The sequence below is a fragment of the Lepisosteus platostomus genome, chromosome 20, assembly GCF_059453375.1.
Source record: "Lepisosteus platostomus isolate fLepPlt1 chromosome 20, fLepPlt1.hap1, whole genome shotgun sequence".
Classification (NCBI taxonomy): Eukaryota; Metazoa; Chordata; class Actinopteri; order Semionotiformes; family Lepisosteidae; genus Lepisosteus; species Lepisosteus platostomus.
The window spans coordinates 21009419-21036037 of NC_142630.1; positions in this window are offsets into that span (position 1 = coordinate 21009419).

A 26619-nucleotide genomic window follows, 5' to 3' on the forward strand; every position below is an offset into this window, starting at 1 on the left:
GACTGTTGAATCCCTATGTAACTGGCTGGCTCAGAAGAGCCCACTGGGTCAGCCTTTTATCCCAGTGTGCAAAAAGTGTCAAAACGTGTTTTTCAGCAGAAATAAACATGTTTCTGCAACTTTGGTCAACCCCATGTAACTTATAGGTCAGGAACAGCACACTTTTCAAAACGTGTTTTTCAGCCCGAAATAAACACGTTTTTTCAGTCTGTTGAATCCCTATGTAACTGGCTGGCTCAGAACAGCCCACTGAGTCAGCCTTTTATCCCAGTGTGTAAAAAGTGTCAAAACGTGTTTTTCAGCAGAAATAAACATGTTTCTGCAACTTTGGTCAACCCCATGTAACTTATAGGTCAGGAACAGCACACTTTTCAAAACGTGTTTTTCAGCCCGAAATACACGTCTTTTTTCAGACTGTTGAATCCCTATGTAACTGGCTGGCTCAGAAGAGCCCACTGGGTCAGCCTTTTATCGCAGTGTGCAAAAAGTGTCAAAACGTGTTTTTAAGCAGAAATAAACATGTTTCTGCAACTTTGGTAAACCCCATGTAACTTATAGATCAGGAGCAGCACAGTTTTCAAAACGTGTTTTTCAGCCCAAAATAAACACGTTTTTTCAGACTGTTGAATCCCTATGTAACTGGCTGGCTCAGAAGAGCCCACTGAGTCACCCTTTTACCCCAGTGTGCAAAAAGTGTCAAAACGTGTTTTTCAGCAGAAATAAACATGTTTCTGCAACTTTGGTCAACCCCATGTAACTTATAGGTCAGGAGCAGCACACTTTTCAAAAAGTGTTTTTCAGCCTGAAATAAACGTCTTTTCTCAGACTGTTGAATCCCTATGTAACTGGCTGGCTCAGAACAGCCCACTGAGTCAGAATTTTTTCCCAGTGTGCAAAAAGTGTCAAAACGTGTTTTTCAGCAGAAATAAACATGTTTCTGCAACTTTGGTAAACCCCATGTAACTTATGGGTCAGGAACAGAACACGTTTCAAAACATGTTTTTCAGCCCGAAATAAACGCGTTTTTTCAGGCTGTTGAATCCCAATGTATCTGCCTGGCTCAGAAGAGCCCACTGAGTCAGCCCTTAACCCCAGTGTGCAGAAAGTGTCAAAACGTGTTTTTCAGCAGAAATAAACATGTTTCTGCAACTTTGGTCAACCCCATGTAACTTATAGGTCAGGAGCAGCACACTTTTCAAAAAGTGTTTTTCAGCCCGAAATAAACGTCTTTTCTCAGACTGTTGAATCCCTATGTAACTGGCTGGCTCAGAACAGCCCACTGAGTCAGCCTTTTATCCCAGTGTGCAAAAAGTGTCAAAACGTGTTTTTCAGCAGAAATAAACATGTTTCTGCAACTTTGGTAAACCCCATGTAACTTATGGGTCAGGAACAGAACACGTTTCAAAACATGTTTTTCAGCCCGAAATAAACGCGTTTTTTCAGACTGTTGAATCCCAATGTATCTGCCTGGCTCAGAAGAGCCCACTGAGTCAGCCCTTAACCCCAGTGTGCAGAAAGTGTCAAAACGTGTTTTTCAGCAGAAATAAACATGTTTCTGCAACTTTGGTCAACCCCATGTAACTTATGGGTCAGGAAAAGCACACTTTTCAAAACGTGTTTTTCAGCCCGAAATAAACACGTTTTTTCAGACTGTTGAATCCCTATGTAACTGGCTGGCTCAGAAGAGCCCACTGAGTCAGCCTTTTACCCCAGTGTGCAAAAAGTGTCAAAACGTGTTTTTCAGCAGAAATAAACATGTTTCTGCAACTTTGGTAAACCCCATGTAACTTATAGATCAGGAGCAGCACAGTTTTCAAAACGTGTTTTTCAGCCCGAAATAAACACGTTTTTTCAGACTGTTGAATCCCTATGTAACTGGCTGGCTCAGAAGAGCCCACTGAGTCAGCCTTTTACCCCAGTGTGCAAAAAGTGTCAAAACGTGTTTTTCAGCAGAAATAAACATGTTTCTGCAACTTTGGTCAACCCCATGTAACTTATAGGTCAGGAGCAGCACACTTTTCAAAAAGTGTTTTTCAGCCCGAAATAAACGTCTTTTCTCAGACTGTTGAATCCCTATGTAACTGGCTGGCTTAGAACAGCCCACTGAGTCAGCCTTTTATCCCAGTGTGCAAAAAGTGTCAAAACGTGTTTTTCAGCAGAAATAAACATGTTTCTGCAACTTTGGTAAACCCCATGTAACTTATGGGTCAGGAACAGAACACGTTTCAAAACATGTTTTTCAGCCCGAAATAAACGCGTTTTTTCAGACTGTTGAATCCCAATGTATCTGCCTGGCTCAGAAGAGCCCACTGAGTCAGCCCTTAACCCCAGTGTGCAGAAAGTGTCAAAACGTGTTTTTCAGCAGAAATAAACATGTTTCTGTAACTTTGGTCAACCCCATGTAACTTATGGGTCAGGAAAAGCACACTTTTCAAAACGTGTTTTTCAGCCCGAAATAAACACGTTTTTTCAGACTGTTGAATCCCTATGTAACTGGCTGGCTCAGAAGAGCCCACTGAGTCAGCCTTTTATCCCAGTGTGCAAAAAGTGTCAAAACGTGTTTTTCAGCAGAAATAAACATGTTTCTGCAACTTTGGTCAACCCCATGTAACTTATGGGTCAGGAACAGCACACTTTTCAAAACGTGTTTTTCAGCCCGAAATAAACACGTTTTTTCAGACTGTTGAATCCCTATGTAACTGGCTGGCTCAGAAGAGCCCACTGAGTCAGCCTTTTACCCCAGTGTGCAAAAAGTGTCAAAACGTGTTTTTCAGCAGAAATAAACATGTTTCTGCAACTTTGGTCAACCCCATGTAACTTATAGGTCAGGAACAGCACACTTTTCAAAACGTGTTTTTCAGCCCGAAATAAACACGTTTTTTCAGTCTGTTGAATCCCTATGTAACTGGCTAACTCAGTACAGCCCACTGAGTCAGCCTTTTATCCCAGTGTGTAAAAAGTGTCAAAACGTGTTTTTCAGCAGAAATAAACATGTTTCTGCAACTTTGGTCAACCCCATGTAACTTATAGATCAGGAGCAGCACAGTTTTCAAAACGTGTTTTTCAGCAGAAATAAACACGTTTTTTCAGTCTGTTGAATCCCTGTGTAACTGGCTGGCTCAGAACAGCCCACTGAGTCAGCCTTTTATCCCAGTGTGTAAAAAGTGTCAAAACGTGTTTTTCAGCAGAAATAAACATGTTTCTGCAACTTTGGTCAACCCCATGTAACTTATAGGTCAGGAACAGCACACTTTTCAAAACGTGTTTTTCAGCCCGAAATAAACGTCTTTTTTCAGACTGTTGAATCCCTATGTAACTGGCTGGCTCAGAAGAGCCCACTGGGTCAGCCTTTTATCCCAGTGTGCAAAAAGTGTCAAAACGTGTTTTTCAGCAGAAATAAACATGTTTCTGCAACTTTGGTAAACCCCATGTAACTTATAGATCAGGAGCAGCACAGTTTTCAAAACGTGTTTTTCAGCCCGAAATAAACACGTTTTTTCAGACTGTTGAATCCCTATGTAACTGGCTGGCTCAGAACAGCCCACTGAGTCAGCCTTTTATCCCAGTGTGCAAAAAGTGTCAAAACGTGTTTTTCAGCAGAAATAAACGTTTCTGCAACTTTGGTCAACCCCATGTAACTTATGGGTCAGGAACAGCACACTTTTCAAAACGTGTTTTTCAGCCCGAAATAAACACGTTTTTTCAGACTGTTGAATCCCTATGTAACTGGCTGGCTCAGAAGAGCCCACTGAGTCAGCCTTTTACCCCAGTGTGCAAAAAGTGTCAAAACGTGTTTTTCAGCAGAAATAAACATGTTTCTGCAACTTTGGTCAACCCCATGTAACTTATAGGTCAGGAACAGCACACTTTTCAAAACGTGTTTTTCAGCCCGAAATAAACACGTTTTTTCAGTCTGTTGAATCCCTATGTAACTGGCTAACTCAGAACAGCCCACTGAGTCAGCCTTTTATCCCAGTGTGTAAAAAGTGTCAAAACGTGTTTTTCAGCAGAAATAAACACGTTTTTTCAGTCTTTTGAATCCCTGTGTAACTGGCTGGCTCAGAACAGCCCACTGAGTCAGCCTTTTATCCCAGTGTGTAAAAAGTGTCAAAACGTGTTTTTCAGCAGAAATAAACATGTTTCTGCAACTTTGGTCAACCCCATGTAACTTATAGGTCAGGAACAGCACACTTTTCAAAACGTGTTTTTCAGCCCGAAATAAACGTCTTTTTTCAGACTGTTGAATCCCTATGTAACTGGTTGGCTCAGAAGAGCCCACTGGGTCAGCCTTTTATCCCAGTGTGCAAAAAGTGTCAAAACGTGTTTTTCAGCAGAAATAAACATGTTTCTGCAACTTTGGTCAACCCCATGTAACTTATAGGTCAGGAACAGCACACTTTTCAAAACGTGTTTTTCAGCCCGAAATAAACACGTTTTTTCAGTCTGTTGAATCCCTATGTAACTGGCTGGCTCAGAACAGCCCACTGAGTCAGCCTTTTATCCCAGAGTGTAAAAAGTGTCAAAACGTGTTTTTCAGCAGAAATAAACATGTTTCTGCAACTTTGGTCAACCCCATGTAACTTATAGGTCAGGAACAGCACACTTTTCAAAACGTGTTTTTCAGCCCGAAATACACGTCTTTTTTCAGACTGTTGAATCCCTATGTAACTGGCTGGCTCAGAAGAGCCCACTGGGTCAGCCTTTTATCCCAGTGTGCAAAAAGTGTCAAAACGTGTTTCTCAGCAGAAATAAACATGTTTCTGCAACTTTGGTAAACCCCATGTAACTTATGGGTCAGGAACAGAACACGTTTCAAAACATGTTTTTCAGCCCGAAATAAACGCGTTTTTTCAGACTGTTGAATCCCAATGTATCTGCCTGGCTCAGAAGAGCCCACTGAGTCAGCCCTTAACCCCAGTGTGCAGAAAGTGTCAAAACGTGTTTTTCAGCAGAAATAAACATGTTTCTGCAACTTTGGTCAACCCCATGTAACTTATGGGTCAGGAAAAGCACACTTTTCAAAACGTGTTTTTCAGCCCGAAATAAACACGTTTTTTCAGACTGTTGAATCCCTATGTAACTGGCTGGCTCAGAAGAGCCCACTGAGTCAGCCTTTTATCCCAGTGTGCAAAAAGTGTCAAAACGTGTTTTTCAGCAGAAATAAACATGTTTCTGCAACTTTGGTCAACCCCATGTAACTTATGGGTCAGGAACAGCACACTTTTCAAAACGTGTTTTTCAGCCCGAAATAAACACGTTTTTTCAGACTGTTGAATCCCTATGTAACTGGCTGGCTCAGAAGAGCCCACTGAGTCAGCCTTTTACCCCAGTGTGCAAAAAGTGTCAAAACGTGTTTTTCAGCAGAAATAAACATGTTTCTGCAACTTTGGTCAACCCCATGTAACTTATAGGTCAGGAACAGCACACTTTTCAAAACGTGTTTTTCAGCCCGAAATAAACACTTTTTTTCAGTCTGTTGAATCCCTGTGTAACTGGCTGGCTCAGAACAGCCCACTGAGTCAGCCTTTTATCCAGTGTGTAAAAAGTGTCAAAACGTGTTTTTCAGCAGAAATAAACATGTTTCTGCAACTTTGGTCAACCCCATGTAACTTATAGGTCAGGAACAGCACACTTTTCAAAACGTGTTTTTCAGCCCGAAATAAACGTCTTTTTTCAGACTGTTGAATCCCTATGTAACTGGCTGGCTCAGAAGAGCCCACTGGGTCAGCCTTTTATCACAGTGTGCAAAAAGTGTCAAAACGTGTTTTTCAGCAGAAATAAACATGTTTCTGCAACTTTGGTAAACCCCATGTAACTTATAGATCAGGAGCAGCACAGTTTTCAAAACGTGTTTTTCAGCCCGAAATAAACACGTTTTTTCAGACTGTTGGATCCCTATGTAACTGGCTGGCTCAGAACAGCCCACTGAGTCAGCCTTTTATCCCAGTGTGTAAAAAGTGTCAAAACGTGTTTTTCAGCAGAAATAAACATGTTTCTGCAACTTTGGTCAACCCCATGTAACTTATAGGTCAGGAACAGCACACTTTTCAAAACGTGTTTTTCAGCCCGAAATAAACGTCTTTTTTCAGACTGTTGAATCCCTATGTAACTGGCTGGCTCAGAAGAGCCCACTGGGTCAGCCTTTTATCCCAGTGTGCAAAAAGTGTCAAAACGTGTTTTTCAGCAGAAATAAACATGTTTCTGCAACTTTGGTCAACCCCATGTAACTTATAGGTCAGGAACAGCACACTTTTCAAAACGTGTTTTTCAGCCCGAAATAAACACGTTTTTTCAGTCTGTTGAATCCCTATGTAACTGGCTGGCTCAGAACAGCCCACTGAGTCAGCCTTTTATCCCAGTGTGTAAAAAGTGTCAAAACGTGTTTTTCAGCAGAAATAAACATGTTTCTGCAACTTTGGTCAACCCCATGTAACTTATAGGTCAGGAACAGCACACTTTTCAAAACGTGTTTTTCAGCCCGAAATACACGTCTTTTTTCAGACTGTTGAATCCCTATGTAACTGGCTGGCTCAGAAGAGCCCACTGGGTCAGCCTTTTATCCCAGTGTGCAAAAAGTGTCAAAACGTGTTTTTCAGCAGAAATAAACATGTTTCTGCAACTTTGGTAAACCCCATGTAACTTATAGATCAGGAGCAGAACAGTTTTCAAAATGTGTTTTTCAGCCGGAAATAAACACGTTTTTTCAGACTGTTGAATCCCTATGTAACTGGCTGGCTCAGAAGAGCCCACTGAGTCAGCCTTTTACCCCAGTGTGCAAAAAGTGTCAAAACGTGTTTTCCAGCAGAAATAAACATGTTTCTGCAACTTTGGTCAACCCCATGTAACTTATAGGTCAGGAGCAGCACACTTTTCAAAAAGTGTTTTTCAGCCCGAAATAAACACGTTTTTTCAGACTGTTGAATCCCTATGTAACTGGCTGGCTCAGAAGAGCCCACTGAGTCAGCCTTTTATCCCAGTGTGCAAAAAGTGTCAAAACGTGTTTTTCAGCAGAAATAAACATGTTTCTGCAACTTTGGTCAACCCCATGTAACTTATGGGTCAGGAACAGCACACTTTTCAAAACGTGTTTTTCAGCCCGAAATAAACACGTTTTTTCAGACTGTTGAATCCCTATGTAACTGGCTGGCTCAGAAGAGCCCACTGAGTCAGCCTTTTACCCCAGTGTGCAAAAAGTGTCAAAACGTGTTTTTCAGCAGAAATAAACATGTTTCTGCAACTTTGGTCAACCCCATGTAACTTATAGGTCAGGAACAGCACACTTTTCAAAACGTGTTTTTCAGCCCGAAATAAACACTTTTTTTCAGTCTGTTGAATCCCTGTGTAACTGGCTGGCTCAGAACAGCCCACTGAGTCAGCCTTTTATCCAGTGTGTAAAAAGTGTCAAAACGTGTTTTTCAGCAGAAATAAACATGTTTCTGCAACTTTGGTCAACCCCATGTAACTTATAGGTCAGGAACAGCACACTTTTCAAAACGTGTTTTTCAGCCCGAAATAAACGTCTTTTTTCAGACTGTTGAATCCCTATGTAACTGGCTGGCTCAGAAGAGCCCACTGGGTCAGCCTTTTATCACAGTGTGCAAAAAGTGTCAAAACGTGTTTTTCAGCAGAAATAAACATGTTTCTGCAACTTTGGTAAACCCCATGTAACTTATAGATCAGGAGCAGCACAGTTTTCAAAACGTGTTTTTCAGCCCGAAATAAACACGTTTTTTCAGACTGTTGGATCCCTATGTAACTGGCTGGCTCAGAACAGCCCACTGAGTCAGCCTTTTATCCCAGTGTGTAAAAAGTGTCAAAACGTGTTTTTCAGCAGAAATAAACATGTTTCTGCAACTTTGGTCAACCCCATGTAACTTATAGGTCAGGAACAGCACACTTTTCAAAACGTGTTTTTCAGCCCGAAATAAACGTCTTTTTTCAGACTGTTGAATCCCTATGTAACTGGCTGGCTCAGAAGAGCCCACTGGGTCAGCCTTTTATCCCAGTGTGCAAAAAGTGTCAAAACGTGTTTTTCAGCAGAAATAAACATGTTTCTGCAACTTTGGTCAACCCCATGTAACTTATAGGTCAGGAACAGCACACTTTTCAAAACGTGTTTTTCAGCCCGAAATAAACACGTTTTTTCAGTCTGTTGAATCCCTATGTAACTGGCTGGCTCAGAACAGCCCACTGAGTCAGCCTTTTATCCCAGTGTGTAAAAAGTGTCAAAACGTGTTTTTCAGCAGAAATAAACATGTTTCTGCAACTTTGGTCAACCCCATGTAACTTATAGGTCAGGAACAGCACACTTTTCAAAACGTGTTTTTCAGCCCGAAATACACGTCTTTTTTCAGACTGTTGAATCCCTATGTAACTGGCTGGCTCAGAAGAGCCCACTGGGTCAGCCTTTTATCCCAGTGTGCAAAAAGTGTCAAAACGTGTTTTTCAGCAGAAATAAACATGTTTCTGCAACTTTGGTAAACCCCATGTAACTTATAGATCAGGAGCAGAACAGTTTTCAAAATGTGTTTTTCAGCCGGAAATAAACACGTTTTTTCAGACTGTTGAATCCCTATGTAACTGGCTGGCTCAGAAGAGCCCACTGAGTCAGCCTTTTACCCCAGTGTGCAAAAAGTGTCAAAACGTGTTTTCCAGCAGAAATAAACATGTTTCTGCAACTTTGGTCAACCCCATGTAACTTATAGGTCAGGAGCAGCACACTTTTCAAAAAGTGTTTTTCAGCCCGAAATAAACACGTTTTTTCAGAGTGTTGAATCCCTATGTAACTGGCTGGCTCAGAACAGCCCACTGAGTCAGCCTTTTATCCCAGTGTGCAAAAAGTGTCAAAACGTGTTTCTCAGCAGAAATAAACATGTTTCTGCAACTTTGGTAAACCCCATGTAACTTATGGGTCAGGAACAGAACACGTTTCAAAACATGTTTTTCAGCCCGAAATAAACGCGTTTTTTCAGACTGTTGAATCCCAATGTATCTGCCTGGCTCAGAAGAGCCCACTGAGTCAGCCCTTAACCCCAGTGTGCAGAAAGTGTCAAAACGTGTTTTTCAGCAGAAATAAACATGTTTCTGCAACTTTGGTCAACCCCATGTAACTTATGGGTCAGGAAAAGCACACTTTTCAAAACGTGTTTTTCAGCCCGAAATAAACACGTTTTTTCAGACTGTTGAATCCCTATGTAACTGGCTGGCTCAGAAGAGCCCACTGAGTCAGCCTTTTATCCCAGTGTGCAAAAAGTGTCAAAACGTGTTTTTCAGCAGAAATAAACATGTTTCTGCAACTTTGGTCAACCCCATGTAACTTATGGGTCAGGAACAGCACACTTTTCAAAACGTGTTTTTCAGCCCGAAATAAACACGTTTTTTCAGACTGTTGAATCCCTATGTAACTGGCTGGCTCAGAAGAGCCCACTGAGTCAGCCTTTTACCCCAGTGTGCAAAAAGTGTCAAAACGTGTTTTTCAGCAGAAATAAACATGTTTCTGCAACTTTGGTCAACCCCATGTAACTTATAGGTCAGGAACAGCACACTTTTCAAAACGTGTTTTTCAGCCCGAAATAAACACTTTTTTTCAGTCTGTTGAATCCCTGTGTAACTGGCTGGCTCAGAACAGCCCACTGAGTCAGCCTTTTATCCAGTGTGTAAAAAGTGTCAAAACGTGTTTTTCAGCAGAAATAAACATGTTTCTGCAACTTTGGTCAACCCCATGTAACTTATAGGTCAGGAACAGCACACTTTTCAAAACGTGTTTTTCAGCCCGAAATAAACACGTTTTTTCAGTCTGTTGAATCCCTATGTAACTGGCTAACTCAGAACAGCCCACTGAGTCAGCCTTTTATCCCAGTGTGTAAAAAGTGTCAAAACGTGTTTTTCAGCAGAAATAAACACGTTTTTTCAGTCTTTTGAATCCCTGTGTAACTGGCTGGCTCAGAACAGCCCACTGAGTCAGCCTTTTATCCCAGTGTGTAAAAAGTGTCAAAACGTGTTTTTCAGCAGAAATAAACATGTTTCTGCAACTTTGGTCAACCCCATGTAACTTATAGGTCAGGAACAGCACACTTTTCAAAACGTGTTTTTCAGCCCGAAATAAACGTCTTTTTTCAGACTGTTGAATCCCTATGTAACTGGTTGGCTCAGAAGAGCCCACTGGGTCAGCCTTTTATCCCAGTGTGCAAAAAGTGTCAAAACGTGTTTTTCAGCAGAAATAAACATGTTTCTGCAACTTTGGTCAACCCCATGTAACTTATAGGTCAGGAACAGCACACTTTTCAAAACGTGTTTTTCAGCCCGAAATAAACACGTTTTTTCAGTCTGTTGAATCCCTATGTAACTGGCTGGCTCAGAACAGCCCACTGAGTCAGCCTTTTATCCCAGAGTGTAAAAAGTGTCAAAACGTGTTTTTCAGCAGAAATAAACATGTTTCTGCAACTTTGGTCAACCCCATGTAACTTATAGGTCAGGAACAGCACACTTTTCAAAACGTGTTTTTCAGCCCGAAATACACGTCTTTTTTCAGACTGTTGAATCCCTATGTAACTGGCTGGCTCAGAAGAGCCCACTGGGTCAGCCTTTTATCCCAGTGTGCAAAAAGTGTCAAAACGTGTTTCTCAGCAGAAATAAACATGTTTCTGCAACTTTGGTAAACCCCATGTAACTTATGGGTCAGGAACAGAACACGTTTCAAAACATGTTTTTCAGCCCGAAATAAACGCGTTTTTTCAGACTGTTGAATCCCAATGTATCTGCCTGGCTCAGAAGAGCCCACTGAGTCAGCCCTTAACCCCAGTGTGCAGAAAGTGTCAAAACGTGTTTTTCAGCAGAAATAAACATGTTTCTGCAACTTTGGTCAACCCCATGTAACTTATGGGTCAGGAAAAGCACACTTTTCAAAACGTGTTTTTCAGCCCGAAATAAACACGTTTTTTCAGACTGTTGAATCCCTATGTAACTGGCTGGCTCAGAAGAGCCCACTGAGTCAGCCTTTTATCCCAGTGTGCAAAAAGTGTCAAAACGTGTTTTTCAGCAGAAATAAACATGTTTCTGCAACTTTGGTCAACCCCATGTAACTTATGGGTCAGGAACAGCACACTTTTCAAAACGTGTTTTTCAGCCCGAAATAAACACGTTTTTTCAGACTGTTGAATCCCTATGTAACTGGCTGGCTCAGAAGAGCCCACTGAGTCAGCCTTTTACCCCAGTGTGCAAAAAGTGTCAAAACGTGTTTTTCAGCAGAAATAAACATGTTTCTGCAACTTTGGTCAACCCCATGTAACTTATAGGTCAGGAACAGCACACTTTTCAAAACGTGTTTTTCAGCCCGAAATAAACACTTTTTTTCAGTCTGTTGAATCCCTGTGTAACTGGCTGGCTCAGAACAGCCCACTGAGTCAGCCTTTTATCCAGTGTGTAAAAAGTGTCAAAACGTGTTTTTCAGCAGAAATAAACATGTTTCTGCAACTTTGGTCAACCCCATGTAACTTATAGGTCAGGAACAGCACACTTTTCAAAACGTGTTTTTCAGCCCGAAATAAACGTCTTTTTTCAGACTGTTGAATCCCTATGTAACTGGCTGGCTCAGAAGAGCCCACTGGGTCAGCCTTTTATCACAGTGTGCAAAAAGTGTCAAAACGTGTTTTTCAGCAGAAATAAACATGTTTCTGCAACTTTGGTAAACCCCATGTAACTTATAGATCAGGAGCAGCACAGTTTTCAAAACGTGTTTTTCAGCCCGAAATAAACACGTTTTTTCAGACTGTTGGATCCCTATGTAACTGGCTGGCTCAGAACAGCCCACTGAGTCAGCCTTTTATCCCAGTGTGTAAAAAGTGTCAAAACGTGTTTTTCAGCAGAAATAAACATGTTTCTGCAACTTTGGTCAACCCCATGTAACTTATAGGTCAGGAACAGCACACTTTTCAAAACGTGTTTTTCAGCCCGAAATAAACGTCTTTTTTCAGACTGTTGAATCCCTATGTAACTGGCTGGCTCAGAAGAGCCCACTGGGTCAGCCTTTTATCCCAGTGTGCAAAAAGTGTCAAAACGTGTTTTTCAGCAGAAATAAACATGTTTCTGCAACTTTGGTCAACCCCATGTAACTTATAGGTCAGGAACAGCACACTTTTCAAAACGTGTTTTTCAGCCCGAAATAAACACGTTTTTTCAGTCTGTTGAATCCCTATGTAACTGGCTGGCTCAGAACAGCCCACTGAGTCAGCCTTTTATCCCAGTGTGTAAAAAGTGTCAAAACGTGTTTTTCAGCAGAAATAAACATGTTTCTGCAACTTTGGTCAACCCCATGTAACTTATAGGTCAGGAACAGCACACTTTTCAAAACGTGTTTTTCAGCCCGAAATACACGTCTTTTTTCAGACTGTTGAATCCCTATGTAACTGGCTGGCTCAGAAGAGCCCACTGGGTCAGCCTTTTATCCCAGTGTGCAAAAAGTGTCAAAACGTGTTTTTCAGCAGAAATAAACATGTTTCTGCAACTTTGGTAAACCCCATGTAACTTATAGATCAGGAGCAGCACAGTTTTCAAAATGTGTTTTTCAGCCGGAAATAAACACGTTTTTTCAGACTGTTGAATCCCTATGTAACTGGCTGGCTCAGAAGAGCCCACTGAGTCAGCCTTTTACCCCAGTGTGCAAAAAGTGTCAAAACGTGTTTTCCAGCAGAAATAAACATGTTTCTGCAACTTTGGTCAACCCCATGTAACTTATAGGTCAGGAGCAGCACACTTTTCAAAAAGTGTTTTTCAGCCCGAAATAAACACGTTTTTTCAGAGTGTTGAATCCCTATGTAACTGGCTGGCTCAGAACAGCCCACTGAGTCAGCCTTTTATCCCAGTGTGCAAAAAGTGTCAAAACGTGTTTCTCAGCAGAAATAAACATGTTTCTGCAACTTTGGTAAACCCCATGTAACTTATGGGTCAGGAACAGAACACGTTTCAAAACATGTTTTTCAGCCCGAAATAAACGCGTTTTTTCAGACTGTTGAATCCCAATGTATCTGCCTGGCTCAGAAGAGCCCACTGAGTCAGCCCTTAACCCCAGTGTGCAGAAAGTGTCAAAACGTGTTTTTCAGCAGAAATAAACATGTTTCTGCAACTTTGGTCAACCCCATGTAACTTATGGGTCAGGAAAAGCACACTTTTCAAAACGTGTTTTTCAGCCCGAAATAAACACGTTTTTTCAGACTGTTGAATCCCTATGTAACTGGCTGGCTCAGAAGAGCCCACTGAGTCAGCCTTTTATCCCAGTGTGCAAAAAGTGTCAAAACGTGTTTTTCAGCAGAAATAAACATGTTTCTGCAACTTTGGTCAACCCCATGTAACTTATGGGTCAGGAACAGCACACTTTTCAAAACGTGTTTTTCAGCCCGAAATAAACACGTTTTTTCAGACTGTTGAATCCCTATGTAACTGGCTGGCTCAGAAGAGCCCACTGAGTCAGCCTTTTACCCCAGTGTGCAAAAAGTGTCAAAACGTGTTTTTCAGCAGAAATAAACATGTTTCTGCAACTTTGGTCAACCCCATGTAACTTATAGGTCAGGAACAGCACACTTTTCAAAACGTGTTTTTCAGCCCGAAATAAACACTTTTTTTCAGTCTGTTGAATCCCTGTGTAACTGGCTGGCTCAGAACAGCCCACTGAGTCAGCCTTTTATCCAGTGTGTAAAAAGTGTCAAAACGTGTTTTTCAGCAGAAATAAACATGTTTCTGCAACTTTGGTCAACCCCATGTAACTTATAGGTCAGGAACAGCACACTTTTCAAAACGTGTTTTTCAGCCCGAAATAAACGTCTTTTTTCAGACTGTTGAATCCCTATGTAACTGGCTGGCTCAGAAGAGCCCACTGGGTCAGCCTTTTATCACAGTGTGCAAAAAGTGTCAAAACGTGTTTTTCAGCAGAAATAAACATGTTTCTGCAACTTTGGTCAACCCCATGTAACTTATGGGTCAGGAACAGCACACTTTTCAAAACGTGTTTTTCAGCCCGAAATAAACACGTTTTTTCAGACTGTTGAATCCCTATGTAACTGGCTGGCTCAGAAGAGCCCACTGAGTCAGCCTTTTACCCCAGTGTGCAAAAAGTGTCAAAACGTGTTTTTCAGCAGAAATAAACATGTTTCTGCAACTTTGGTCAACCCCATGTAACTTATAGGTCAGGAACAGCACACTTTTCAAAACGTGTTTTTCAGCCCGAAATAAACACTTTTTTTCAGTCTGTTGAATCCCTGTGTAACTGGCTGGCTCAGAACAGCCCACTGAGTCAGCCTTTTATCCAGTGTGTAAAAAGTGTCAAAACGTGTTTTTCAGCAGAAATAAACATGTTTCTGCAACTTTGGTCAACCCCATGTAACTTATAGGTCAGGAACAGCACACTTTTCAAAACGTGTTTTTCAGCCCGAAATAAACACGTTTTTTCAGTCTGTTGAATCCCTATGTAACTGGCTAACTCAGAACAGCCCACTGAGTCAGCCTTTTATCCCAGTGTGTAAAAAGTGTCAAAACGTGTTTTTCAGCAGAAATAAACACGTTTTTTCAGTCTTTTGAATCCCTGTGTAACTGGCTGGCTCAGAACAGCCCACTGAGTCAGCCTTTTATCCCAGTGTGTAAAAAGTGTCAAAACGTGTTTTTCAGCAGAAATAAACATGTTTCTGCAACTTTGGTCAACCCCATGTAACTTATAGGTCAGGAACAGCACACTTTTCAAAACGTGTTTTTCAGCCCGAAATAAACGTCTTTTTTCAGACTGTTGAATCCCTATGTAACTGGTTGGCTCAGAAGAGCCCACTGGGTCAGCCTTTTATCCCAGTGTGCAAAAAGTGTCAAAACGTGTTTTTCAGCAGAAATAAACATGTTTCTGCAACTTTGGTCAACCCCATGTAACTTATAGGTCAGGAACAGCACACTTTTCAAAACGTGTTTTTCAGCCCGAAATAAACACGTTTTTTCAGTCTGTTGAATCCCTATGTAACTGGCTGGCTCAGAACAGCCCACTGAGTCAGCCTTTTATCCCAGAGTGTAAAAAGTGTCAAAACGTGTTTTTCAGCAGAAATAAACATGTTTCTGCAACTTTGGTCAACCCCATGTAACTTATAGGTCAGGAACAGCACACTTTTCAAAACGTGTTTTTCAGCCCGAAATACACGTCTTTTTTCAGACTGTTGAATCCCTATGTAACTGGCTGGCTCAGAAGAGCCCACTGGGTCAGCCTTTTATCCCAGTGTGCAAAAAGTGTCAAAACGTGTTTCTCAGCAGAAATAAACATGTTTCTGCAACTTTGGTAAACCCCATGTAACTTATGGGTCAGGAACAGAACACGTTTCAAAACATGTTTTTCAGCCCGAAATAAACGCGTTTTTTCAGACTGTTGAATCCCAATGTATCTGCCTGGCTCAGAAGAGCCCACTGAGTCAGCCCTTAACCCCAGTGTGCAGAAAGTGTCAAAACGTGTTTTTCAGCAGAAATAAACATGTTTCTGCAACTTTGGTCAACCCCATGTAACTTATGGGTCAGGAAAAGCACACTTTTCAAAACGTGTTTTTCAGCCCGAAATAAACACGTTTTTTCAGACTGTTGAATCCCTATGTAACTGGCTGGCTCAGAAGAGCCCACTGAGTCAGCCTTTTATCCCAGTGTGCAAAAAGTGTCAAAACGTGTTTTTCAGCAGAAATAAACATGTTTCTGCAACTTTGGTCAACCCCATGTAACTTATGGGTCAGGAACAGCACACTTTTCAAAACGTGTTTTTCAGCCCGAAATAAACACGTTTTTTCAGACTGTTGAATCCCTATGTAACTGGCTGGCTCAGAAGAGCCCACTGAGTCAGCCTTTTACCCCAGTGTGCAAAAAGTGTCAAAACGTGTTTTTCAGCAGAAATAAACATGTTTCTGCAACTTTGGTCAACCCCATGTAACTTATAGGTCAGGAACAGCACACTTTTCAAAACGTGTTTTTCAGCCCGAAATAAACACTTTTTTTCAGTCTGTTGAATCCCTGTGTAACTGGCTGGCTCAGAACAGCCCACTGAGTCAGCCTTTTATCCAGTGTGTAAAAAGTGTCAAAACGTGTTTTTCAGCAGAAATAAACATGTTTCTGCAACTTTGGTCAACCCCATGTAACTTATAGGTCAGGAACAGCACACTTTTCAAAACGTGTTTTTCAGCCCGAAATAAACGTCTTTTTTCAGACTGTTGAATCCCTATGTAACTGGCTGGCTCAGAAGAGCCCACTGGGTCAGCCTTTTATCACAGTGTGCAAAAAGTGTCAAAACGTGTTTTTCAGCAGAAATAAACATGTTTCTGCAACTTTGGTAAACCCCATGTAACTTATAGATCAGGAGCAGCACAGTTTTCAAAACGTGTTTTTCAGCCCGAAATAAACACGTTTTTTCAGACTGTTGGATCCCTATGTAACTGGCTGGCTCAGAACAGCCCACTGAGTCAGCCTTTTATCCCAGTGTGTAAAAAGTGTCAAAACGTGTTTTTCAGCAGAAATAAACATGTTTCTGCAACTTTGGTCAACCCCATGTAACTTATAGGTCAGGAACAGCACACTTTTCAAAACGTGTTTTTCAGCCCGAAATAAACGTCTTTTTTCAGACTGTTGAATCCCTATGTAACTGGCTGGCTCAGAAGAGCCCACTGGGTCAGCCTTTTATCCCAGTGTGCAAAAAGTGTCAAAACGTGTTTTTCAGCAGAAATAAACATGTTTCTGCAACTTTGGTCAACCCCATGTAACTTATAGGTCAGGAACAGCACACTTTTCAAAACGTGTTTTTCAGCCCGAAATAAACACGTTTTTTCAGTCTGTTGAATCCCTATGTAACTGGCTGGCTCAGAACAGCCCACTGAGTCAGCCTTTTATCCCAGTGTGTAAAAAGTGTCAAAACGTGTTTTTCAGCAGAAATAAACATGTTTCTGCAACTTTGGTCAACCCCATGTAACTTATAGGTCAGGAACAGCACACTTTTCAAAACGTGTTTTTCAGCCCGAAATACACGTCTTTTTTCAGACTGTTGAATCCCTATGTAACTGGCTGGCTCAGAAGAGCCCACTGGGTCAGCCTTTTATCCCAGTGTGCAAAAAGTGTCAAAACGTGTTTTTCAGCAGAAATAAACATGTTTCTGCAACTTTGGTAAACCCCATGTAACTTATAGATCAGGAGCAGCACAGTTTTCAAAATGTGTTTTTCAGCCGGAAATAAACACGTTTTTTCAGACTGTTGAATCCCTATGTAACTGGCTGGCTCAGAAGAGCCCACTGAGTCAGCCTTTTACCCCAGTGTGCAAAAAGTGTCAAAACGTGTTTTCCAGCAGAAATAAACATGTTTCTGCAACTTTGGTCAACCCCATGTAACTTATAGGTCAGGAGCAGCACACTTTTCAAAAAGTGTTTTTCAGCCCGAAATAAACACGTTTTTTCAGAGTGTTGAATCCCTATGTAACTGGCTGGCTCAGAACAGCCCACTGAGTCAGCCTTTTATCCCAGTGTGCAAAAAGTGTCAAAACGTGTTTCTCAGCAGAAATAAACATGTTTCTGCAACTTTGGTAAACCCCATGTAACTTATGGGTCAGGAACAGAACACGTTTCAAAACATGTTTTTCAGCCCGAAATAAACGCGTTTTTTCAGACTGTTGAATCCCAATGTATCTGCCTGGCTCAGAAGAGCCCACTGAGTCAGCCCTTAACCCCAGTGTGCAGAAAGTGTCAAAACGTGTTTTTCAGCAGAAATAAACATGTTTCTGCAACTTTGGTCAACCCCATGTAACTTATGGGTCAGGAAAAGCACACTTTTCAAAACGTGTTTTTCAGCCCGAAATAAACACGTTTTTTCAGACTGTTGAATCCCTATGTAACTGGCTGGCTCAGAAGAGCCCACTGAGTCAGCCTTTTATCCCAGTGTGCAAAAAGTGTCAAAACGTGTTTTTCAGCAGAAATAAACATGTTTCTGCAACTTTGGTCAACCCCATGTAACTTATGGGTCAGGAACAGCACACTTTTCAAAACGTGTTTTTCAGCCCGAAATAAACACGTTTTTTCAGACTGTTGAATCCCTATGTAACTGGCTGGCTCAGAAGAGCCCACTGAGTCAGCCTTTTACCCCAGTGTGCAAAAAGTGTCAAAACGTGTTTTTCAGCAGAAATAAACATGTTTCTGCAACTTTGGTCAACCCCATGTAACTTATAGGTCAGGAACAGCACACTTTTCAAAACGTGTTTTTCAGCCCGAAATAAACACTTTTTTTCAGTCTGTTGAATCCCTGTGTAACTGGCTGGCTCAGAACAGCCCACTGAGTCAGCCTTTTATCCAGTGTGTAAAAAGTGTCAAAACGTGTTTTTCAGCAGAAATAAACATGTTTCTGCAACTTTGGTCAACCCCATGTAACTTATAGGTCAGGAACAGCACACTTTTCAAAACGTGTTTTTCAGCCCGAAATAAACGTCTTTTTTCAGACTGTTGAATCCCTATGTAACTGGCTGGCTCAGAAGAGCCCACTGGGTCAGCCTTTTATCACAGTGTGCAAAAAGTGTCAAAACGTGTTTTTCAGCAGAAATAAACATGTTTCTGCAACTTTGGTAAACCCCATGTAACTTATAGATCAGGAGCAGCACAGTTTTCAAAACGTGTTTTTCAGCCCGAAATAAACACGTTTTTTCAGACTGTTGGATCCCTATGTAACTGGCTGGCTCAGAACAGCCCACTGAGTCAGCCTTTTATCCCAGTGTGTAAAAAGTGTCAAAACGTGTTTTTCAGCAGAAATAAACATGTTTCTGCAACTTTGGTCAACCCCATGTAACTTATAGGTCAGGAACAGCACACTTTTCAAAACGTGTTTTTCAGCCCGAAATAAACGTCTTTTTTCAGACTGTTGAATCCCTATGTAACTGGCTGGCTCAGAAGAGCCCACTGGGTCAGCCTTTTATCCCAGTGTGCAAAAAGTGTCAAAACGTGTTTTTCAGCAGAAATAAACATGTTTCTGCAACTTTGGTCAACCCCATGTAACTTATAGGTCAGGAACAGCACACTTTTCAAAACGTGTTTTTCAGCCCGAAATAAACACGTTTTTTCAGTCTGTTGAATCCCTATGTAACTGGCTGGCTCAGAACAGCCCACTGAGTCAGCCTTTTATCCCAGTGTGTAAAAAGTGTCAAAACGTGTTTTTCAGCAGAAATAAACATGTTTCTGCAACTTTGGTCAACCCCATGTAACTTATAGGTCAGGAACAGCACACTTTTCAAAACGTGTTTTTCAGCCCGAAATACACGTCTTTTTTCAGACTGTTGAATCCCTATGTAACTGGCTGGCTCAGAAGAGCCCACTGGGTCAGCCTTTTATCCCAGTGTGCAAAAAGTGTCAAAACGTGTTTTTCAGCAGAAATAAACATGTTTCTGCAACTTTGGTAAACCCCATGTAACTTATAGATCAGGAGCAGCACAGTTTTCAAAATGTGTTTTTCAGCCGGAAATAAACACGTTTTTTCAGACTGTTGAATCCCTATGTAACTGGCTGGCTCAGAAGAGCCCACTGAGTCAGCCTTTTACCCCAGTGTGCAAAAAGTGTCAAAACGTGTTTTCCAGCAGAAATAAACATGTTTCTGCAACTTTGGTCAACCCCATGTAACTTATAGGTCAGGAGCAGCACACTTTTCAAAAAGTGTTTTTCAGCCCGAAATAAACACGTTTTTTCAGAGTGTTGAATCCCTATGTAACTGGCTGGCTCAGAACAGCCCACTGAGTCAGCCTTTTATCCCAGTGTGCAAAAAGTGTCAAAACGTGTTTCTCAGCAGAAATAAACATGTTTCTGCAACTTTGGTAAACCCCATGTAACTTATGGGTCAGGAACAGAACACGTTTCAAAACATGTTTTTCAGCCCGAAATAAACGCGTTTTTTCAGACTGTTAAATCCCAATGTATCTGCCTGGCTCAGAAGAGCCCACTGAGTCAGCCCTTAACCCCAGTGTGCAGAAAGTGTCAAAACGTGTTTTTCAGCAGAAATAAACATGTTTCTGCAACTTTGGTCAACCCCATGTAACTTATGGGTCAGGAAAAGCACACTTTTCAAAACGTGTTTTTCAGCCCGAAATAAACACGTTTTTTCAGACTGTTGAATCCCTATGTAACTGGCTGGCTCAGAAGAGCCCACTGAGTCAGCCTTTTATCCCAGTGTGCAAAAAGTGTCAAAACGTGTTTTTCAGCAGAAATAAACATGTTTCTGCAACTTTGGTCAACCCCATGTAACTTATGGGTCAGGAACAGCACACTTTTCAAAACGTGTTTTTCAGCCCGAAATAAACACGTTTTTTCAGACTGTTGAATCCCTATGTAACTGGCTGGCTCAGAAGAGCCCACTGAGTCAGCCTTTTACCCCAGTGTGCAAAAAGTGTCAAAACGTGTTTTTCAGCAGAAATAAACATGTTTCTGCAACTTTGGTCAACCCCATGTAACTTATAGGTCAGGAACAGCACACTTTTCAAAACGTGTTTTTCAGCCCGAAATAAACACTTTTTTTCAGTCTGTTGAATCCCTGTGTAACTGGCTGGCTCAGAACAGCCCACTGAGTCAGCCTTTTACCCCAGTGTGCAAAAAGTGTCAAAACGTGTTTTTCAGCAGAAATAAACATGTTTCTGCAACTTTGGTCAACCCCATGTAACTTATGGGTTAGGAACAGCACACTTTTCAAAACGTGTTTTTCAGCCCGAAATAAACACGTTTTTTCAGAGTGTTGAATCCCTATGTAACTGGCTGGCTCAGAACAGCCCACTGAGTCAGCCTTTTACCCCAGTGTGCAAAAAGTGTCAAAACGTGTTTTTCAGCAGAAATAAACATGTTTCTGCAACTTTGGTAAACCCCATGTAACTTATGGGTTAGGAACAGCACACTTTTCAAAACGTGTTTTTCAGCCCGAAATAAACACGTTTTTTCAGTCTGTTGAATCCCTGTGTAACTGGCTGGCTCAGAACAGCCCACTGAGTCAGCCTTTTATCCCAGTGTGTAAAAAGTGTCAAAACGTGTTTTTCAGCAGAAATAAACATGTTTCTGCAACTTTGGTCAACCCCATGTAACTTATAGGTCAGGAACAGCACACTTTTCAAAACGTGTTTTTCAGCCCGAAATAAACGTCTTTTTTCAGACTGTTGAATCCCTATGTAACTGGCTGGCTCAGAAGAGCCCACTGAGTCAGCCTTTTACCCCAGTGTGCAGAAAGTGTCAAAACGTGTTTTTCAGCAGAAATAAACATGTTTCTGCAACTTTGGTCAACCCCATGTAACTTATGGGTCAGGAAAAGCACACTTTTCAAAACGTGTTTTTCAGCCCGAAATAAACACGTTTTTTCAGACTGTTGAATCCCTATGTAACTGGCTGGCTCAGAAGAGCCCACTGAGTCAGCCTTTTACCCCAGTGTGCAAAAAGTGTCAAAACGTGTTTTTCAGCAGAAATAAACATGTTTCTGCAACTTTGGTAAACCCCATGTAACTTATAGATCAGGAGCAGCACAGTTTTCAAAACGTGTTTTTCAGCCGGAAATAAACACGTTTTTTCAGACTGTTGAATCCCTATGTAACTGGCTGGCTCAGAAGAGCCCACTGAGTCAGCCTTTTACCCCAGTGTGCAAAAAGTGTCAAAACGTGTTTTTCAGCAGAAATAAACATGTTTCTGCAACTTTGGTCAACCCCATGTAACTTATAGGTCAGGAGCAGCACACTTTTCAAAAAGTGTTTTTCAGCCCGAAATAAACACGTTTTTTCAGAGTGTTGAATCCCTATGTAACTGGCTGGCTCAGAACAGCCCACTGAGTCAGCCTTTTATCCCAGTGTGCAAAAAGTGTCAAAACGTGTTTCTCAGCAGAAATAAACATGTTTCTGCAACTTTGGTAAACCCCATGTAACTTATGGGTCAGGAACAGAACACGTTTCAAAACATGTTTTTCAGCCCGAAATAAACGCGTTTTTTCAGACTGTTGAATCCCAATGTATCTGCCTGGCTCAGAAGAGCCCACTGAGTCAGCCCTTAACCCCAGTGTGCAGAAAGTGTCAAAACGTGTTTTTCAGCAGAAATAAACATGTTTCTGCAACTTTGGTCAACCCCATGTAACTTATGGGTCAGGAAAAGCACACTTTTCAAAACGTGTTTTTCAGCCCGAAATAAACACGTTTTTTCAGACTGTTGAATCCCTATGTAACTGGCTGGCTCAGAAGAGCCCACTGAGTCAGCCTTTTATCCCAGTGTGCAAAAAGTGTCAAAACGTGTTTTTCAGCAGAAATAAACATGTTTCTGCAACTTTGGTCAACCCCATGTAACTTATGGGTCAGGAACAGCACACTTTTCAAAACGTGTTTTTCAGCCCGAAATAAACACGTTTTTTCAGACTGTTGAATCCCTATGTAACTGGCTGGCTCAGAAGAGCCCACTGAGTCAGCCTTTTACCCCAGTGTGCAAAAAGTGTCAAAACGTGTTTTTCAGCAGAAATAAACATGTTTCTGCAACTTTGGTCAACCCCATGTAACTTATAGGTCAGGAACAGCACACTTTTCAAAACGTGTTTTTCAGCCCGAAATAAACACTTTTTTTCAGTCTGTTGAATCCCTGTGTAACTGGCTGGCTCAGAACAGCCCACTGAGTCAGCCTTTTATCCAGTGTGTAAAAAGTGTCAAAACGTGTTTTTCAGCAGAAATAAACATGTTTCTGCAACTTTGGTCAACCCCATGTAACTTATAGGTCAGGAACAGCACACTTTTCAAAACGTGTTTTTCAGCCCGAAATAAACGTCTTTTTTCAGACTGTTGAATCCCTATGTAACTGGCTGGCTCAGAAGAGCCCACTGGGTCAGCCTTTTATCACAGTGTGCAAAAAGTGTCAAAACGTGTTTTTCAGCAGAAATAAACATGTTTCTGCAACTTTGGTAAACCCCATGTAACTTATAGATCAGGAGCAGCACAGTTTTCAAAACGTGTTTTTCAGCCCGAAATAAACACGTTTTTTCAGACTGTTGGATCCCTATGTAACTGGCTGGCTCAGAACAGCCCACTGAGTCAGCCTTTTATCCCAGTGTGTAAAAAGTGTCAAAACGTGTTTTTCAGCAGAAATAAACATGTTTCTGCAACTTTGGTCAACCCCATGTAACTTATAGGTCAGGAACAGCACACTTTTCAAAACGTGTTTTTCAGCCCGAAATAAACGTCTTTTTTCAGACTGTTGAATCCCTATGTAACTGGCTGGCTCAGAAGAGCCCACTGGGTCAGCCTTTTATCCCAGTGTGCAAAAAGTGTCAAAACGTGTTTTTCAGCAGAAATAAACATGTTTCTGCAACTTTGGTCAACCCCATGTAACTTATAGGTCAGGAACAGCACACTTTTCAAAACGTGTTTTTCAGCCCGAAATAAACACGTTTTTTCAGTCTGTTGAATCCCTATGTAACTGGCTGGCTCAGAACAGCCCACTGAGTCAGCCTTTTATCCCAGTGTGTAAAAAGTGTCAAAACGTGTTTTTCAGCAGAAATAAACATGTTTCTGCAACTTTGGTCAACCCCATGTAACTTATAGGTCAGGAACAGCACACTTTTCAAAACGTGTTTTTCAGCCCGAAATACACGTCTTTTTTCAGACTGTTGAATCCCTATGTAACTGGCTGGCTCAGAAGAGCCCACTGGGTCAGCCTTTTATCCCAGTGTGCAAAAAGTGTCAAAACGTGTTTTTCAGCAGAAATAAACATGTTTCTGCAACTTTGGTAAACCCCATGTAACTTATAGATCAGGAGCAGCACAGTTTTCAAAATGTGTTTTTCAGCCGGAAATAAACACGTTTTTTCAGACTGTTGAATCCCTATGTAACTGGCTGGCTCAGAAGAGCCCACTGAGTCAGCCTTTTACCCCAGTGTGCAAAAAGTGTCAAAACGTGTTTTCCAGCAGAAATAAACATGTTTCTGCAACTTTGGTCAACCCCATGTAACTTATAGGTCAGGAGCAGCACACTTTTCAAAAAGTGTTTTTCAGCCCGAAATAAACACGTTTTTTCAGAGTGTTGAATCCCTATGTAACTGGCTGGCTCAGAACAGCCCACTGAGTCAGCCTTTTATCCCAGTGTGCAAAAAGTGTCAAAACGTGTTTCTCAGCAGAAATAAACATGTTTCTGCAACTTTGGTAAACCCCATGTAACTTATGGGTCAGGAACAGAACACGTTTCAAAACATGTTTTTCAGCCCGAAATAAACGCGTTTTTTCAGACTGTTAAATCCCAATGTATCTGCCTGGCTCAGAAGAGCCCACTGAGTCAGCCCTTAACCCCAGTGTGCAGAAAGTGTCAAAACGTGTTTTTCAGCAGAAATAAACATGTTTCTGCAACTTTGGTCAACCCCATGTAACTTATGGGTCAGGAAAAGCACACTTTTCAAAACGTGTTTTTCAGCCCGAAATAAACACGTTTTTTCAGACTGTTGAATCCCTATGTAACTGGCTGGCTCAGAAGAGCCCACTGAGTCAGCCTTTTATCCCAGTGTGCAAAAAGTGTCAAAACGTGTTTTTCAGCAGAAATAAACATGTTTCTGCAACTTTGGTCAACCCCATGTAACTTATGGGTCAGGAACAGCACACTTTTCAAAACGTGTTTTTCAGCCCGAAATAAACACGTTTTTTCAGACTGTTGAATCCCTATGTAACTGGCTGGCTCAGAAGAGCCCACTGAGTCAGCCTTTTACCCCAGTGTGCAAAAAGTGTCAAAACGTGTTTTTCAGCAGAAATAAACATGTTTCTGCAACTTTGGTCAACCCCATGTAACTTATAGGTCAGGAACAGCACACTTTTCAAAACGTGTTTTTCAGCCCGAAATAAACACTTTTTTTCAGTCTGTTGAATCCCTGTGTAACTGGCTGGCTCAGAACAGCCCACTGAGTCAGCCTTTTATCCAGTGTGTAAAAAGTGTCAAAACGTGTTTTTCAGCAGAAATAAACATGTTTCTGCAACTTTGGTCAACCCCATGTAACTTATAGGTCAGGAACAGCACACTTTTCAAAACGTGTTTTTCAGCCCGAAATAAACGTCTTTTTTCAGACTGTTGAATCCCTATGTAACTGGCTGGCTCAGAAGAGCCCACTGGGTCAGCCTTTTATCACAGTGTGCAAAAAGTGTCAAAACGTGTTTTTCAGCAGAAATAAACATGTTTCTGCAACTTTGGTAAACCCCATGTAACTTATAGATCAGGAGCAGCACAGTTTTCAAAACGTGTTTTTCAGCCCGAAATAAACACGTTTTTTCAGACTGTTGGATCCCTATGTAACTGGCTGGCTCAGAACAGCCCACTGAGTCAGCCTTTTATCCCAGTGTGTAAAAAGTGTCAAAACGTGTTTTTCAGCAGAAATAAACATGTTTCTGCAACTTTGGTCAACCCCATGTAACTTATAGGTCAGGAACAGCACACTTTTCAAAACGTGTTTTTCAGCCCGAAATAAACGTCTTTTTTCAGACTGTTGAATCCCTATGTAACTGGCTGGCTCAGAAGAGCCCACTGGGTCAGCCTTTTATCCCAGTGTGCAAAAAGTGTCAAAACGTGTTTTTCAGCAGAAATAAACATGTTTCTGCAACTTTGGTCAACCCCATGTAACTTATAGGTCAGGAACAGCACACTTTTCAAAACGTGTTTTTCAGCCCGAAATAAACACGTTTTTTCAGTCTGTTGAATCCCTATGTAACTGGCTGGCTCAGAACAGCCCACTGAGTCAGCCTTTTATCCCAGTGTGTAAAAAGTGTCAAAACGTGTTTTTCAGCAGAAATAAACATGTTTCTGCAACTTTGGTCAACCCCATGTAACTTATAGGTCAGGAACAGCACACTTTTCAAAACGTGTTTTTCAGCCCGAAATACACGTCTTTTTTCAGACTGTTGAATCCCTATGTAACTGGCTGGCTCAGAAGAGCCCACTGGGTCAGCCTTTTATCCCAGTGTGCAAAAAGTGTCAAAACGTGTTTTTCAGCAGAAATAAACATGTTTCTGCAACTTTGGTAAACCCCATGTAACTTATAGATCAGGAGCAGCACAGTTTTCAAAACGTGTTTTTCAGCCGGAAATAAACACGTTTTTTCAGACTGTTGAATCCCTATGTAACTGGCTGGCTCAGAAGAGCCCACTGAGTCAGCCTTTTACCCCAGTGTGCAAAAAGTGTCAAAACGTGTTTTTCAGCAGAAATAAACATGTTTCTGCAACTTTGGTCAACCCCATGTAACTTATAGGTCAGGAGCAGCACACTTTTCAAAAAGTGTTTTTCAGCCCGAAATAAACACGTTTTTTCAGAGTGTTGAATCCCTATGTAACTGGCTGGCTCAGAACAGCCCACTGAGTCAGCCTTTTATCCCAGTGTGCAAAAAGTGTCAAAACGTGTTTCTCAGCAGAAATAAACATGTTTCTGCAACTTTGGTAAACCCCATGTAACTTATGGGTCAGGAACAGAACACGTTTCAAAACATGTTTTTCAGCCCGAAATAAACGCGTTTTTTCAGACTGTTGAATCCCAATGTATCTGCCTGGCTCAGAAGAGCCCACTGAGTCAGCCCTTAACCCCAGTGTGCAGAAAGTGTCAAAACGTGTTTTTCAGCAGAAATAAACATGTTTCAG